This window comes from Lonchura striata, chromosome 1 (assembly GCF_050655825.1).
Source record: "Lonchura striata isolate lonStrDom1 chromosome 1, ASM5065582v1, whole genome shotgun sequence".
NCBI classification, from domain to species: domain Eukaryota; kingdom Metazoa; phylum Chordata; class Aves; order Passeriformes; family Estrildidae; genus Lonchura; species Lonchura striata.
Window position 1 is genome coordinate 65,522,871 of NC_140703.1, and position 16,572 is coordinate 65,539,442.

Below are 16,572 nucleotides of genomic sequence, written 5' to 3' on the forward strand. Positions count from 1 at the left end.
AGGGTAGAGTTTCACTTTTTGGAGCACACAGTTCATGATGAAGCTTATTCATGACCTATTTCCATCATGCTATGTAACAGGCAAGGAGAACCTCCAAAAATATTAGCTGCTCTCCAGTGGGGGGCTAGCAAAAGAAAGTATTGGTTTTCAAACTGGTTGTGAAGAGTACAGATCTCTGATGGCAGTAAATTATTATTTTCTTAGCTCTTTAGAGCAGTTTTCTTTCATGAGTGAACTTTCAAAATTGGCCTATATAGTAGGATATAGTAAACTTTGTAGTGTGGGACTCTCTTGTGGGAGTCCTCAGGTGGTAAGTTAAGGAGTAAAATTAGAAGATCAGGAACTATTCCATAAAATGCATTTTTTTAAATGAGATTTTACTTCCTACTGAATGTAGAACTGAGGCTGAATGAAGAAATTTTGTTTGTTTGTTTGTTTTTGGTGAGGAGTGAAAAGAGAGTCCTTTCATAGGGCCCTGGTTTCAGTGATCTCACAGTGAGGAATGCCTAGGTACCCAGAAGCCTCTCTAAAGTGCACAGTTCAAAGCATTCTACAGCTCATGCAGGAGGTGTTAAGGTATCAAGCACATCTCTTTTTGAAGGAGATGCTGCAGCCTTGTAGTCTTGGGCTCCACATTGCTGAGTGCTAAGAAATCAGGTCAGAGATGCTAAATACCTTCATGCCATTTGGTGAGTTGCACACAGTGGAAAGGAAAAAGGCAGTGCCTGTCTGCAGCTGCAGATTACACAGCTTTGAATCACTGGGGCTAATGGGATCCACTGACTAACTGGGTGTTTCCAAGAGGCAGCTATTTGCCAAGGAAGTGACGGAAGGGAAGGTGTCTATCAGAATGTCTCTCCCTCTGGCATGTGGTGCCACAGATGCTGTGAAATTTGGCCTGAGATAAGACAGAAGTTACACAGAGCCAGTCTCACGTCTGGTTGTCTAGGACCTGGGTGTTAAAACAAAGGCTGAAAAGGAAATAATGATCTGGTTTGAAAATGAAATACAATAAGGAAACCCTGGAGGGAAAACTAGTGCTCAGAAGGCTGTTCGCAAGCATCTGAAATAAAATTCATAGGAAAGAGACAAAAATAAATGGCAGAGTGAGGAATGTCCAGGACCTGCTGCGGATGAGAGAAGAGAGGCTGGAGTCAGATTTTGTGCTGCCCACTGTAATCATTGGAGGAGGGGGGATCTGCATTCTCCATGTGAGCAGCCCCCTCTGGTCACAGCCCCTTTCCAGAGAGCTCCCGTGCTGCAGCAGCCTTGGCAAGTTCCCTGTGACTTGCAGCTTTGGGGAATTGCTTTGCTCTCTTGAGCAGAGAGAAAGGTTTGCTGCAGGCAGCTCCCAGCTCCTGTGGGCACCGTTGTCTGCTTGGGATGGTGTTCCAGGGTGGCTGGCTAGTCAGGGCTGCTGCTGGGAGCAGAAAGGGCTGGTGGCCCGCAGCCTCCCATGGGGGAAGAGTTTTCATGCAGGAATGTCACAGCTGGGTCTTTCAGGAGAGACAGATGGCTCCCTGCAGGATTTGAGAGGAAAACATGAAAATATTCCTCCCGTATACAATAATAAATTTGAAATGGCCAAAGGAAAAAGTACTTAGCACTCCCAAAAATGTTTGGCTTACTGAAAAGCCCCAGAGATAACAGTACTTCACTGGTTTGTATAGAGGCTGTGCACTGGCAAAAGAACTTGCCAGCTTTTATGCACTGCCCCACCAATCTAAATTAATTTGAGATCTTTGGGACTGACTCCAAAGGTGATAAAGTTGGTCAGCTTTCATTTCCTCTTATTCTTTGATCTCTCTCCTGAGGCTGCCTTAAATGGAATGTAATGAATTGATTTTATTGTTATTCTTGATGATGAGATGACACAACCCCAGTGGGAATAGAACAGAAATTGCGAGGGTTTTTTTGGGTTTTTTTTGTGGTTTGGGTTTTTTTTTGTTTGTTTGTTTTTTTTTGTTTGTTTGTTTGTTGTTTTTTTTTGTTTGTTTGTTTTTTGTTGTTGTTTTTTTGTGTGTGTATGTGTTTTTTTTTTCCTAAACAAGATTTCAAGCATTTTAATTTTTTGAGACTGTGTTTTAGAGAGGTTGCATTATGCTCTGCCGATCTCCATGCATGTGCATTTGGGAGGTGTTTACAGGTGGGTGGTGGGAATTTACCTCTGCAACTCTGCAGCTGCCTTTGTGATGCACCCCTTCTCTAGCCTCGAAAGAAAAATTACAGAGTGATTATCAGACACATGTTTGTGTGCTTCTCTGATGAGAAAATACAACAAAAATACACTTTTATTTTTGTTGAGAAAAGAATGAACTGTGCATTATCTACATACACTAAAGGAAAAAGAATTTTAAACAACTTTTACATGCGTTTTTCCACGCACCTTATAGAAAATTGACATTGTTTTTTCATATTTCATATTTTCATGTTGTAAGATTATTTAACAAGCTCTACCTGTAGTCAACTTCTAATCTTTGTCCTTCTTGACAGTAGGTTTTGCCTGGGTGACTTTGGCACTAAACCACAGCATTACAATCAATGTCAAAACCCTGGCAGCTGTTTGGCAGCTGAGGTAAAGAGAGTTTCATTGCACTAGTATTACTCTTTTGAATACGGGTTGTCACCTCTACTGGCAATTTAGTAAAGAAGACTTTTACTCTCCCTGCCTGTGAGACAGGACCTCTTTGGGCACATGGAAATGATCCTCCCAGTTTTCTTCCTTTCCAAGAGAAATGCCTTACAGTTGCTTTACACTTCTCTGAAATGTGTCTGAGCTATGCCAGCATATACAATAATACCTTTGGCTAGTTAGCTTTCTAGCATGTATCCTCTAGTGTTTTAGTTATAAATCCAGTGATTCTGAAGATTTCTGGCAGTTCTGTCTTCTTTTTTTCTCCCACTCTCTTTAGTGTGGTTATAGTCTGATGTTTTTTTATAAATGCTAAGACTGATGAAAAAAAAAAAGGCCAAAAAACTACCAAAGATCCCCTTATTCCAAACAAAATCACTTTGGTTTTTCTTTTCTTTTCTTTTTTTTTTTTTTTTTTTTTGGTCTATCTGGTGGCTAGTTGCACACTTCTTTTATCTGACCTGTTATAAGCTCCAGTATTTGCAGTAATGGTTACTCCAAGATTGTCTACACAAGGAACAATAAATGAGGGGATTAGTCAATCCATAAATAATTGCTTAAATGATTTAACTATTTAATAAGCATAGAATTATTTAAATGGTTAGGGATTATATAGCCTGCTCCTCCCACCACATTCCTCTGCAGTAGGATTCCTGTGGGTTTCTTACTCCCATATATCTGCTCAAGCTAATTCTTCATCTCTTAATGGCTTGTAACCCTAACCAGCAGCAAGCTTTATACCCTTTCTTGCTTTCTCTGCCTTCTCTGTGAATGCTTTTGGTAGATCTCTGGATGCCTGTATACAAAGAGTTGTACTCTGTCCTAAAAGGAAAGCAAGCAGCATTGCCCTTGGGAAGGCCTAAATACAGCCTCAGAGGGAGCTGGTGTGAAGCACATTTGTTATTAAATGCATAGCTAGGTGGGGCCTTCCTGTGTTATGAATCTCCCAGTACTGCAGGTAACCAACGTTTCACAAACTGACTCTGGCCCTTCCTGAAACTAATTTCATTTTTTACTGACTTTTCTGCTGAAAGGCTGTTTCAGAGTCTCTGGGCTCTGTTCTAATCAACAGCCTGTTGTAATCCAAGCCTCATTTAATCCAAACTAAATTTACATCCTTGTCCCAGCATTGTCCCAACAGAATTATTAATTCTCAATAACTCTGCTCTTTTCCTGATGCTTTCAGTGCTTTATACAGAGAGGAATCATAACTTTTCTTTAAATTCAACTCATACAGTGGACTTTTCATTGTCACTCATTGTCTTGGTTTGATTTTGTACTTGAGTTCCTCTTCAAGGTGAAACTAATATTTCTTGGGCGTGGATAACTGGATTACACATACAAACACTACATTTGAATATGTACCCATAATAATAAATAAATACCCATCAGAAAGCAAAATAAAAATCCACATCCACATCAAATATAGGAACTATTAGGAGCAGAAGGAGGACACATCTTTATGACATAATGTATGACTTAACCAACTTTGAAAACTGTCCTGCTTTCCTTAGCTTAGAAAGGTTCTATTTAATATGAAACAGAGCAGCAGGAATGACCAGGGGTAAAAACTGACTGAATACATGGGACTTGTTTGGTCTGAAACAGAGGTCTCTTGGGAACATGTGACAGAAGATTACAAAATCTGGGAAAAGGTTGATGGGGATTGGCTACCCTGTGTTTCATCCTGAAGAAGAATTAGGGGAAACATTATGAAATTACTTGAAAGAGGGCTCAAAACATTTATAAAAGGGAGTGATTATTCATATGATAAGTAAATGTAAGGAAGTCCTTGCAGAAGTGGGTTCAAGAAATTTACACTTGCTCACAAGTAGATTGAAAATAATTTAGAAGAGAAATCCATTGTGGGTTGCTTAACAGTCAAATGACAATTAACGAAGGAAATCCCCTCAGCTGAAAATGCTTCAAGGCTATGAGAGTATCAGAAGGAAGTTTTAGATGTGCTTGTCCTATTATTATTCTTCCTGTTCTTACTCTGGCCACAGTTGAAGAAAGGGCAATGGGCTAGGAGAAGCTTTGGCCTGAACTAGTACTGCCATTTTTACTTTATTACCATTCCTTGTTGCACCACTGCTTTATGTCCTGACAACCACTATCTGTCTTCTCTGGAAATATCTTGGCTGACATATCCTAGAATCACCTTTGCTTTTTCTCATAGTTGCATTACCTGGTAGCTTAAGTCATCCTATAATTAACTAATGCTCTCTGCTTCTTCTCTTCAGTCATCTCCAGTTAATGAGCTCTCAGCTTATGGTGGCAGTTCTCACTATTACTCCACAAATATATGATCTTGTGTTGAGTAGCTTTGCATTTCATCCCATTTTAGTGTCTCCTGTCACCTTCTCCTCCAGTTCTTGGCTTTGCAAGCCTCTCCAAGAAAAATGAGGCCTGTCTCCTTTATGCTTTGAGCAAATACCAGCAGCACACTTGCTTTGCATATCAAGGTCACTTGTAAAAACATTAAAGAAGACAGACCCAGGGCTGCTCCCTGAATATTGCTATTAGTAGCTTCTCCACAGACTGATGGTTCCCCTTTCATCAAAACTCATTGCAGTCTCTTTTTAACCTACTTACTTCCTGCTTGAAGTTCTGCTATTTGGGCCCTGAATTTGCCAAGCCTTTGCATGTGGAGGACCCTCGGGGCAGGGTCTGGGTCTTTAAAGGCAGGCAGCACAGGTTTACCCTTGCTCTGCTGAAATCAGCTGCTCCCATGCAGCTGATTTCCCATGCTCTCATCAATCTCCCCACGCCTGTGACTTCATTGATGGTGGTGGTGGGCCAGCATGACATCATAAAAAATGCCACTAACATATTTTTTTGAAAGATCAGATCTACTTTTACAGCCAAATATATGTTTTCTTTCATGAAAAACATGGAAAATTGCATTAGGGTAGAGTTTGGTGTTTGCTTCTCTCCCATTTAGAAAAATGACACAGGGACACTCATCGCCTTTGATTAAAACTTTATTTGCCTGTGAACTATGTTTACCTATGCAACATTAACTGATGGTCTGTGGTTAAAACCAGAACATTTTGCTCTCTTATTGCTATGGTTCCATTATAATGTGGAGTAAATTACAGGGATGCTGCTATATTCCTGCAAGTAGGTAAGTAGAACTAAGACCCTCAAAAAAACGGGTGACAAGCTTCTGATTATTTAGCAGATGAAGGACAACAGTTGTGAAGATGTCTTTCCCCAGCAATTGAAGTTTGTTTAGGATCAGAGCTGCAGAAATATGAGGTTGCACTTGAATACTGGAGATGATGCTTCCAAGGACTAGATTTCACTGAGCAGGGAGCTCCTCCAGTGCTTTGATACCCATTTCCTTCCTTCCAACCTTTTGGGTATTTGTTTGTGTGGTGAGAGACATTTGAAGCTGCCTAAGAGGTCTGTGTGTAGGTCCTGTGCTGTTATTTTTGTGCATATGGAGTAGTGCTACTTGGGCACTGGTACTTTATGGGTTTGTGTCAGAGGAACATAGCACTGTAGATACTTCCAAATGCTAAGCCAGGTTTTTCTGGAAGCTCATATCCATGCTCTTCTCCTGCAGGGTTGCTCCTAGCTAAACTGCAATCAATCTTTAAGACTTGGTTTCTTAATCACCAAGACTGGACTAGGAAGTAGTTTTAATATAAAGAAGTCTGTCAGCATCTCTGTCTCAGAAGAGTGTTCCCTGTTTCTTGAAAATCAGTGCTCTAAAAGAAAAAAGTTGGCAGACCTGGAATCTGCCATCCAGGTGCTCACTCCCCAAATTTTTATTTACAGGAAATTAATGCTGTTCTACAAAGTTATCAAGAAAAATAATGTGAGGCAGAACAAGTGCTGTAGTCAGAGAGGAAATAGAATTCTTTAAAATTTCATCATGTGCCTGGTGCTTTTTTGACAGGAGTGTGTAACATAACTGTAGCTTTAAAAAGTGAGCACAGTGGATGTGTGATTAAGGAGATGAATGTTCCAGAAACTCTGTTTGCCTGCACGAGCAGAGCTGCCTGATGGCTTCCCTCCCTGCCAGACCCTCACTGTCTTGCTGGCACTGCTCTCTCTATGGACTCAATGGTGTGGCTCCAGGGGAAACTAAATTACTTGGAACTTATCAAGAGGTTGCTCGGTTACTTAATCATTATAATGGCTCGCTGGTAATTTCCTCCAGCCCATGGTTTGCATGTGTGTGTGTGTGTGTGTGTGTTTTACAGAGACTCCAACAATGATAAGCACATTGATTATAATTGGATAGACTTCCCATTGGCATAAACAGACTGAACACCACAGGTCTTAGGATGTGCACCTCCTAGTAGCAGTACAAGGTCTGTAGCTGGAACCACCTGCTTGCAGAGAACGTGAATTTTTCTAGTGTATACACTCAGTAATCAATTGCCTGTGGCTGTTCACTGAATGAATATAAACCCATCCCTTTGAGAGCACTTGCATTTAATTTTGCATTTAATTTGCAGAATAGAAGCTGTTTAGTTACATTATCTGTCACTGCTGGTGTGCATGACAGGGACTGTAATTTTACTGTCCCCAGTTTAAAAGCAACTGTTTGGGGCAGTCAATGCTTGTGACACTGATTTCTTAGCAACTTTGGAAACAGCATTTCTTCCTCTCTTATCATCTGGTCAAGGCTGTTTTCAATTATGCTTTCACTGTGTGAACAAGAAGCAATTATATCTTCTTCCTCTACTCTAAACAACGTCTTTTCCTCATTGCTAAGGAAATTCCATCGTGGTGGCAATGTCTCTTTGAAGTGTTACAATCCCTCAGCTAATACTTAGCACTTATTTCATGCTTTTGTGTTTGTAGATTTCCAAAGAGGCAAAATATTTTCACTCTGTAAATGAGACTCAGAGACCTAGCAAAGTGGAGGAATTTGTGCTGGAAAGAAAACGCACTTTTCCTGATCTTTATGCAGTTACCATCACCTCTGGCTCATTGTGAATTGCAGCTCAACTCCTAAGTGGATTAAAGTGGCTGAAGCTCAGCACCTCAGAGGGCAGGTAGCAACATCTAATGGAAATAAACTTTACAAGTAGGCACAAAACTAAATCTTACATGTAAGTTAAAACATAATGTTTACACATCTAGACAATTAGTAAATAAATTGAGAACTTGAGGAACAGATGTAGTCTCTCAACATGCCTGAGTTATAATCACAGAAACAATGTCCACACATGAACTGCCCTGGTTAAGGTTTTCCCAAGGGCTTCCCCTCCCCTCCCCTCCCCTCCCCTCCCCTCCCCTCCCCTCCCCTCCCCTCCCCTCCCCTCCCCTCCCCTCCCCTCCCCTCCCCTCCCCTCCCCTCCCCTCCCCTCCCCTCCCCTCCCCTCCCCTCTCCTCTCCTTGCAAACTTTTCTACTTGGCATAGCAATGGAAATGGTCAGTTTGCTCCTTACCCCTTGGCTGAGGAATCTCCAGAACTTGGATGAGTAGGTCATTGCTAGGGAATGAGGCCTGGAGGATGCTGAGGGCATTGTAACAGGAAAGTACAACACAGCCAGGGACACCTTGCTCTGAACTATTGTATTTGATATCAGCATCAGTCTGCAAATCACTGTGGGTTCTGCTCCTTTATATCCATTTAATCTAATTATCTAAACCAGAGGAAAACTATGCTTAGAAATAGATAAAAGGATTTAATCCTCTCCACTGATAGTATTGTAAAAAAGCCAAATTCTCATCTGTCCCGGGGTGAAATATGGTGCCCATTGATGTGTCTCACTATGGAGCAACTTCCTTATTCTTTGAGCTAGTTAGAAGAGCATGCTGTGTTTGCTTTTCTTTTGAAAAAGGCAGGATAAGAGAATGAAAGCAATTCATGTCCCTTCCAATGCTGCCAAAGCATCTTGCTACTTTAGATTTTGTATAATAAAACAGACATTATTGTGCTCTAGAGCTTTGGCCTTGGAGGTGGGAATGTGACCCACTGTGCCTTGTAATAACACCAATTAGGCACACCGTCTTTTCTGCAAAGTATAGGATTAGCTGGGGAAAAAAAATAGCAACTGAAAGTAGTGAATGAGCTTTGTAATGAATAATTTGAAACTATTCAAGGAAGTTACAAGAATTATTGTTCCAGATTAGGTCTATGGCAAGCAGTTGTCAACACTAGGATTGTCAATGCCTGTTGGACCTATGCAGCAAGAGGCCTGTATATGCAGTAGAGAACATGTCTTTCACATTTCCTCGTTATGCAGAGGCAGTATTTTATGGAAGAGTTCATCTAGTCAAGATTGTATTTGATGGAGTATTTCAGATCACTTATCAGAGCTCATTTGGCAGAAAATCTGCAGTTTCAGGTACTGAAGGAGAATAGCTCCTGGCTGGTGCTATTAATATTGATTCTTCTGGTGTGTTCTCTTGAAGAGAAAGCCTTGAATCACAGGAACAGGTGCCAGCTCTTCACCAGTTCAGATGGGTCCTAGGCCTGACTCCAGGTCAGGTGAACCAACCCTTTTCTGTTTCTTTGTTTCTTAAATGTAAAATGGGACAAATAAATTTCTGTGCAGGAAAGAATCAGTGCTGTTGCTCATACCAGCAGGAAACACATTTTTTCTTGTCAGTTAAAGACAAAGAGTGGGGTTTTGTGTGCATGCAGCTGCAATTGGACTCTGCCTGCCCAAAATCATATGGTCCTTCTTTTTTCTACTATCACATGTGCTCTCTAGACATTTGTATTTCCATATAAATACAGTTCAGTTTTTTTTCATTTACAGAGACCTTGAAAGCCAAAGCAGTAACTAGGAATAAGTCATTGGGAGCTGCACTCTATTTTTCACCTCAGATGACACCTGCAGACCCTGCCCTTCCTGGTAAGAGGCAGGAAGTCTTCAGAACCCAGCACACCAGCTACATACTCATCTCCTCTGCACGCTATTAGTATATGACTTTCCCAAAACCATTTTTTTATGGTGGTTTAGTACAGAGACATGGGGAGGGTCTGGCTATAGGCTGCAAGCAGCATCCACGAGATGAGTTGGCCCAGATTATTGAGGTTTGTGCTGGTGTTCTTAGCAGTCTTGCAACCTCACCTCTAGGTTACGAAAGGTTTGCACAGTAACTTGTCATCGGTGCTGGCATCAGATGTGCTGATATTCACACAGATAGTGTACCACATGTAAAAGCAGGTCCTTCACCAGATGTACTTCTTTTGTAACCAGCTCATCTTTACTGTTTTTCCCAAGCATGGGTTTGGCTTCTCAAAGCAGTTTTATTTCAGTACCATGCTGTTCTCTGACTAGACCTTGTAATTTAGCAGCATCAAGCAGCTGATGCTTTTATGGGGCTGGTTTCTAATTTTTTTATTGCTGCATCTTCTTTTGTTCTGGACAGCATCTAAGGTGTTTCCCTTGTGTATTTTCCCAGACAGAAGTGGCTTATTTGTCTCAAGAGATACAGACCCTCAACAACTCATGGCAACATGTCTTTTATGTGTCCTATATGATGCTTCTCAAAATGTTCTGTGAAGGAATTTCTGTTTCTGCTCTGATCAGGATAGCAGAATTTGCTACAGCAGGCCTTTGCCTTTGCCTAAACTGGTGAGGTGGCTGCTGGCAATTTGATGGGCAGGAACACAGAACTGCAGACCAGGGTCTGCACTAGGCTTTCTCTCTTGTTATTTCACAGGGGTACAAAGCAGGGATAAAATCTCAGGGGAGTGAGCCCAGTGCTATCAAAGCTGCAAAAGCACAGACCACTCTGGAGGAAACTTTTTGAACAGTACAATATCTCTCAGGAGGCTCTTGTGTCAGATGCAGGTGCCAGACCAGTCTGCAGTGCAGAGGTTGCTCCCACAGTCCCTCCCAGCCCCACAGTTTGTGGTTTTTCAGGTTTGCTGGCAGCAAGGGAGGAAATGCTCTTGCTGCTCTGCCTGCTTCATCCCCCAGAGCTTGCAGACATGAAAAAATCTGTGTGCTCCAGACAGCATGTTAGGATCTGGGTCCTCCAAAGCTGGCCAAAGGATCATCCCAGAGCCTTGGCAGCTGCTTCTCCTGTGCAAGGGCTGTGTTTCAGCTCCTAATAGTTCTCTCTTAGCAGCATAAGTGTTTGTCAGAGACATGCCAATGGGAGTTCATGGTCACAGGAGGAGAGCTTGTCTTTCCAGTAGCTTCCCTCTGTGAGATGAAACTGGTCTTGTCAAGCAGGGAAGGGTGGAAAGTGTGGCACAGTCCCTTTTGGCTGCCAGCAGCATTGGCTCCTGAGATTCTAGGATGCAAGGCAGGAGGAGGACTGGAAAGAACTTGAGTTCTATTATGTTGACTGTCCCAGTCATATTGAAGTAATCTGGACCTTTTGTGACAAGTGGTGACTTTAATCTGTCCTGGCAGAAGAATTTGATCATTAATTTTTATTTAACAGTGTGAGAGCACTGGGGCTCTAGGACAAAATGAGTCTTCAAGCTGGTCTGCCTCATGGCAGCAGTAAGAGACAGTGTCACAAATCAGAGGTAATAAAGGACTCTTTCCACAAAAGTGCTGATGTGAGGTATGGGCTGAGATCTTTCTGAGCTGGAAATGAACACCTGCAGCTGATGGGATGGAAGAAAGGGAGGAGGTAGATCATTTAACTAACATGGTGTCCTGTACTGAGCAGGTTGCTTCCACAGGGGTACTATTTGCCATGATCATTAGGCTTTACCATAATCTTGCTGTAGGAATGAATGAGTATGTTTATGCTAAGATGCTTAGCATATATTCTAGCAGCTCTTTATAAAGATCATTATCTATAATTAGGTAAGTGTGTTTAACTGTTATTGCTCTTGTGCTAAAAATTGCTGCAAATGGAGCCGAGGAGGGAGAGGATTCTAATTTAGACATCAGATAATTGGACCTAATTTGCTTATGAGAATGACTAGTCGTGGCCGTTTGAAACAGTAAGTCCTAAGCTCAGAAATAAAATGCCTTTCTAAAAGTATTTAGTGCCACTGTTCATATTTGTGTCAATATTTCCACTAGAGATGTGGTTTTGTTACTGAAACTTAGCATATGAAAATATCAGTGCACTGCTGAACATGATAGTCCTTTTCTCACAGATGTCTGAAATGAGAAACAAGCTGCCATTTCCTAAACTTTAGTCAGTTCTGCTGAACTATGCTGCAGTTCATTGCTCCTGTTCACACCCATCAGATTCCATCAGGCAGGGTTTAGAGGTACATGTGCTGTTCCTACGGTCACAAGTGTGGTAGTGATGGATTCAGATGTAACTAAAAAAGGTATCTGTGAAGCTAACACTATCACTAAAGGCTGAGCTTAACCTCTGTGCACAAGCCTGGCCCTAGGTCTAGATTTCACCATTGGTTTTGTGAAAGACTGTGCTGTGCTTACATGCTTTTGGAAAGGAATTGCTAAGGGAATGTAACCATCCCCACTCCCATCTGCTGGCCTGTGCTGGCACCCTGTTGCCCTTCCATTTCCTGAGCCTGCTCTGGGACCAGCCCTGCTCCTGGGTGGGGTGGCTGCCCAAAGTGCAGAGTACTTGTGTCACAATGTTTGTGATGGAGAGTTCTCAGGTCCATGTGGACTGTGAGCTTCAGTGCTGCCCAAATTTATCGTAGACCTCTCCACAGAGTAAACATTGCTCTTTCTCTGTATCCCAGCTCTGCAGCCTGTTCAATGCCTTCTGGAGGATCCTGATATACTTTCCAGAAATAGTGGACTATCTTCCATGATTTTAAACACATTATTTTTAAATACCTGTATTGCATTCTCACTTTTCTCACTGAAAAGTTGGGGTTTTTTTTGTTTTTTTCTTTCTGTTTTACTCTGGCAAGTCTGGAGATGGAGATTGACTGCTTGTCTTAGTTATTTATGCAAAATAAATAAAAAATTAGCTATGCTTCTTAAACAGAGCTGTCAGTGTGTGACATTAGGGGCTCAATGTTATTATCTGAGTATAAGGATTAAATAGTTATACAGTTTCTTGGGTGCCTTTGTTGGAGCCTAGGTGCTGGAGCATGTGGGCAGTAGGGGCTGATGGGTTAATGGAGAAGCCAGCAGTAGATACCAGTGACCCCCAGAGATAGGAGCCTGCTGCAGACTGAATCCTCTGCAGAAAGAAGGAACCCTGACAGTCAAAAGCTTCCTCCTTCAGGTACAAATTCTTCTCCTTGGTGGCAAGGTGAACCTGTGGAGAATTATGGTTTGAGGCTTTATTAATCTTGGTTTTTGAATGCTGTAGAAATGAGTTATGAGGAGGATCTGATCCTCAGTCTCTTGTACCTCAGATGGAAACCCTGTTGAGCAGATTATGACGCCAATTACCAATTGACATGAATAAGGGAAGAAGTGAAATAGCTCTAGCTAGAATATCCAGAAAGGTTAAGAGTCTTATACCCAAGAAGATATGAAAGCTTAAGAGGAGATTAATTAGGTAGAACAATCTCCAGGTTCTTACTTTGTCACCAGTTAAGTAACCACAGAGATTTATGTGTCAATGTAGTTTCTAAAATACTGTCAAATACTGTCTTCTGAGAAAATTATACAAAAGTCTAATGAGACTATATTCTGCATGCATGTTTTTGCTGTCTTTTTCCCAATCGATCCCCCAATAAATTTTAAATTCCTTGTCTAATGTCTATAAAATTAAGAAAATGGAAAGAAATCTCAAAGATGCCAGATTCCTCCAATGGTCCTTTACACTGTATAGCCTGGAGATGATGTGGCTCCTAGAGCCATGTGTTTGCTCCACAAGGACAGACTGAAAGGCTTAGTAGAAGTCATGAGAGAGCAACTGGGCAGCTAGAGTGGGAATGATAAGTGGCCAGGAGACACATGCTGCTGATCCATTCAGCCTTTTAAGCTATGTCTGTCATGCTATTACTGTGTTGATGTTTTATCTTGTTGAATTCTACAAAAGAGATCCCAGGTATGAAGAAATAGAAATACATTTTGGGTGCAAGATACAGAGTAAGCATGGAAGCAGAGCTATTAGATAATGAAAACAACCCTTATATACTTTAATCACCGTCTCTTTCCTTTGTGTCTTTGCTAGCTTTACTGAATCTCAGCCTGGCTGGTTTCCAGAATATCTTTCTTTAGATAATCCATGCTCCCTGGGAGTTGCATACACTTGGGGATGAGGGTTCCACCATGGAGTGGGGTGCTGTGGGCCCAGACATTACAAAAATAAGAATTGAGTATATTTGAGGACTTTGAGTATGTTTGAGGACATTCACTAAGGAAATGGTGGAATGAAGGATGTAACCACAAACATTTAATCTAGAAAAGATGCTGCATACTCTCTTTTTTGCAGCAATGTTTTTGTTATGAGACTTAATATCGTGATTAATGTGGCTGTGGCAGGGATTGCTTCATCAGCTAGCCTCAGTTATTGCAATCTAACAGAAATGACTGAAGAACAAGATGACAGTCTGCTCTAGAACCACTGTGTGTTACCATCATCTGTGGAGAAGAGAGATACAAGAGAAAGTATCCTCCTGGAATAGTCATTGTTGGCTTATTGACTTGATTATTCTTCTTGGATATGTATTCACTCAACAGATCTCAGCAACCCCAAAGAGATTAATTACATGTATTTTTAAATTCCCTAAGTGCACATTTGCATAACTAGCATTTTTAAATATTCATCAGTACATATTTGCTTGATAGATTGTAGCAGCATCATTTGCAGCTTCAAAAGGGACTTTCACTTAATCAAACCAGAAATGTTAATTATTTCTTGAGGCTCAGACATATGATCAGCATATTGTAGCACAGTAAATATATTGAGTATCAGCTGGGGCACAGTGACTGAGTGCATGCTCCTACCCTTTGGCGCATGGGAGGAAATCTGAGCAGCTTAGCCCCCTATTACTGTGGTTTAGATGGACCATCTTTGCATTAGCTACAGACAGAAAACAGATCCATTCATAGCTGCCATGGGTCAGCTCATTTGGTTTAAATGGATCCTGCATCTTTGCTGGCTCCTGTTTCCCAGTGACAAAAGCCTTGCAGGCAGGCCACCGTGGATATTCCCAGAAAGGCTCTGTGTTCACATGGCACTCTGTGCCTTTGGCCCCCCAGGGTATGTCCATAGTGTTAAAGAGAAAAGGTCAGGAAAGAACTGTGGACACTGGAGCCATGATTGTCTCTTCAGCTTGACTTATTCCCTGGGTCACTTTTGAAATCTGCCAGCTGAACTGAGTCTAAGACAGTCCCAGCACAGTCCTGGGACAGCTCCTGTTGTCCCAGGAGGGCAGCAGGTGTGCATGCCTTTGCCCTGCACAGTCACTTTGTGCTCTCGGAGGGCTGTGTGCCCTGACCTGTGCCCACACCCCTCTTGCCACAGCAGGAGTCTGCAACATGGGCTCTCTCATAGTGCCACAGCACTATACCTTGGGCTAGAGCCAAATCCTCATTACTTCAGAATTTTTCATTTAAGAAATGTATGAAAATGAATAATACTCAATCACGGGAGCAGGCTGCCTAGGGAAGTCATGATGGCACCAAGCCTGTCAAGAGTTCAAGGGCCATCCAGAAAATGCTTTTAGTCATGTGGTTTAGCTTTAAGTAGTCCTGGGATGATCAAGGAGTTGGATCCTTATGGGTCCTTTCCAAACTGAAATACTCTATGATCCTATGAGTCTGATATTGTTATGAGGGACCACAGTGGAAGAGATCCAGGGCCATGTGCTGTATAATAGAGCCCCTTTGCCATCAGGGGATAATCCCAAAATGTTGTGAATGTGGCTGGTTGGCACATCCCACACCTGCAGTGTGCAGGCAGACCTGCTGATGTCAATAGCAGCGTGTATGTCAAACACTGAACTGCAGTTCCTCATTCCCCACTCAGTCTAACTGGATGCTTATTTAGTTCTGCTTGCAGGGAAATAGTCCTGATCACCTTCAACTCAAGAAAAAGAGGAGCATAATATTTATTTAGGCAAACAGATAGTGACCAGGTGTTACAAGAGAGGCTTCCCCGTCTCTGCCTCTTTTTTTATTATTTGCAGTATTGAAGCAGGAAACCTCAAAGCAGGGTGACAAGGAAGTCAACTCCTGGGTCTGCCTGTGAGGTTAACTTCTGGGTCTGCCTGTGAAGGGTAGTCCCTCAGCAAGTAACTGAAAAGGAAAAAGAGAGGATAGCTGTTCCCACCAGATGACTTTTGAGTTTAAGTTCAAGAAGAGAGGAGCATGAATTCATTACAAACCAGAAATGCCAAAGTTAGTATCCACACATTGCAGCTCACAGCTGGGAGGTGCAGGAAGTGGGATGATGAGAAAAGATTAAGAAATGCCTCTCGTGATGTGGGTCTGGTGGGAGCAGGGTATAGGGGAAAGGCAGAGGGACAGTGGGATTGGGGGAGGGAAGAAATTACCCAGAAAGAGGGAAGGAGGATGATATGTTTCCCATGCATCAGCATCCCTGAGCTCACAGAGGTCTCTGGTGTCTGGGCTCTTGGTCCCATATCCACAGGTGCACTTGGGGGTCAGCAGTGACTGGGTGCTGCCAAATCTGCTGTGCTGCCCTGTCTGTGGGCTACAGAAAATCCTGAGTGTCTGCCAGCTTGTGGATTGTTTATTTGCCTAGGAGGAAAAAGACTATGAAAGGGGAACCGGTGACCTGAGCTTCTGTGTGATTCCTCCTCATCAGACCACATCCCTGCAGTCCTGTTCTGCTGAGTCAGTGAGGGACATGTGCATTTTGGTTTTCTGCTGGGTGATATTGCATAAACTGTGACATCTACACCAAATTAGACCCTCCCTGGCTTGGTGAGTGGGAAGCGAGGCTTTGAAAGCAAAGCCTGCTTGGCAGATTGCCCCAAAGCTGACCTTATGTCCTCAGTGTTCATATTTTGAAACATTTTCATAACATCATATCTTAGCAGAAGTGATTTCCTGACCTTAATCCTCCGTCTGAGTTGTTTGGGGCTCAGTAGTTGATGGCTGGCTGTTTTATTGAGAATTATTGTGGTTTGGTCCATTGTG